At 40.0% G+C, this 2,023-nt stretch overlaps 1 protein-coding gene across 1 annotated transcript in view; it reads left to right on the top strand.

The window, feature by feature from the left end:
* LOC118328491 (synaptoporin) overlaps positions 1-2,023 on the top strand; it is a 17,696-nt gene that overhangs the window by 953 nt on the left and 14,720 nt on the right. The window lies entirely within an intron of this gene.

Genomic DNA, 2,023 nt, shown 5'->3' with positions numbered 1-2,023 from the left:
AGAGACAGAGAGAGAGAGAGAGCTTGTCTTTCCCACTTTTATAAATGCCATCAAATGTGCAGAGAATCCCCAAGCAGAGCTCTCACTGCTCCATACAAATCAAATAAATAAAGATTTTTTTTTCTTTTTGGAACATGCAAAGGGAGTGAACCTCGCTCAAACTCACTTTTCATCACACATGTGACATTTTAGCTGAGATAAGGCAGATGTCTCTCAGCGAGGTGAGTTCCTGAGTGAGTCCCTATTGGCTGTTTCACTGTGATATTTGTGGGCTAGAGCCAAAGAACTAGCAGATGATCCAAAGCATCATCTGTATGATTAAGATAACACTCTGTAATAGCTCCCTCTGTGTGTCTTATTGTTGCCCTATACGAGAGAGAGAAAGAGAGAGAGAGAGGTGGAGGGCAGCATTTGTGATTGTGTGAGCATGGATGCACACCATCCCCTCCTGATGTACTGATCCAAGGATCACCTGGTAGTGTTCACTGGGATGTAATCACATGTGACCCTATGCAAACTACAGTTAATTTTACATTTTCCCCATTCCCCCCTGCACACACACATGAACCTGAGGAGGGCAGGCTACCACCACCACTTCATGACACTGTTAATAAAGTGACCTTTTCCTTGCTGTGTCTTATTTTTTTCTTCCTCGCCTGCAACTGGGGAAAAAAGGAAACTTGTCCAACTTCTCTGTTGGCCAGTGGGCTTATAAAAATGCAAACAATTCAAATTATGACCCAGGTATTCTGATTTATTCTGCACCACCAACAGTGGAGGAGTGGTGGTTAGACTGTTCCTCTCTAATACCAGAGAGGAAAGGGATCTCCATGAAGCCTCAGTTGTCTCAGAATGATCTCACTTTTTCTGCCTCCATTTGGAGTCCACATGATGTAACTATACTGTTTGCCCTCATTTGGCCCAACGATTCTCTGACTCCAGCTCAGTTCTGCTCAAGCCTCAGGACTCCAGGTAGAGATTCTTCTGATGTAGTTTTTCAGACTACTTTGGGGAATTAGGACTGTTTTGTTGAGTATTTTTGATCTAACTACAAAGAGTTGTCCTACAAGGCACAAAAAGCTAATAGCTAATAGTCTCCTCTTCCTATTCATATAGCTGCTTTACAAGCGGAGAGATTTCCTAAGATTAAAGAAAAGGAATTTGATCCTGATGCAATGGACATTATCAATTTGACAATAGGCAAATATAACCATACTACTGCTACTTTATAAAAGGACAATAAAATAAAACAAATAGTCATACAATGTATTTTTAGAAAAGCGCTTATAAATAAAATTTATTATTATTATTATTATAATGTAGGCGGTTTATATATGGATACGGTGTGTGGTTTGCTGTGATAGTAGCCTCGAGCAGAGGTGACAAGCGGGCTATAGAGGTCTGGTATGATCACTTCTTTGAAACTCCACACCCTGAGATATTTTTCATTTTCAAACTAGTCTTCAGCCTCAACAGACGCTGACTCAACTGACATCACTTGAGGCAATTTATCAGATTTCGTGCAGCTCCCTCTGGAGACACAAAAGGCTTTATACAACTTTATTTCACTTGTGCAGTAGCACTCTCCTGCCAACAGATATTTGCAAACCTGTTACTGGACATGAATGTTGATATTAGACAATTCTGCGAAACCTCAGATTATGTTCCACTGCCAACATTTTAAAAATTATAGCTTTCTACAATATCTGTGCATGACAACTACGGTTATTGTTATAGAGAGACTGGTTAGGGCAACTATGGCATCTATATTTATGGTATGGTTAGGGTGAGGCAATTGATTATTGTAAGCAAAAGATTTTGGTTAACTGCATGTCTGATTTGGACATAAACTGTGAGATACAGAGTCATCCAATATGGACGTACCATAAAACTTCAACCACTTCAACTTCAGGTTTTTATTTTCTCCCAATCGCTGAACTCAACCTGCCTATATTTGGAGCAGGCATCTATATGGGATGAATTCCTTTTGCACAAACCTCTTGCTCAGCAAAAATGGGAAATA

This window comes from Morone saxatilis, unplaced genomic scaffold (assembly GCF_004916995.1).
Source record: "Morone saxatilis isolate NCDOM2014 unplaced genomic scaffold, NCSU_SB_2.0 Contig18, whole genome shotgun sequence".
Lineage (NCBI taxonomy): Eukaryota > Metazoa > Chordata > Actinopteri > Moronidae > Morone > Morone saxatilis.
The sequence above is the reverse complement of the archived record's forward strand: the minus strand, read 5'-3'. Positions and strand labels throughout refer to the sequence as shown.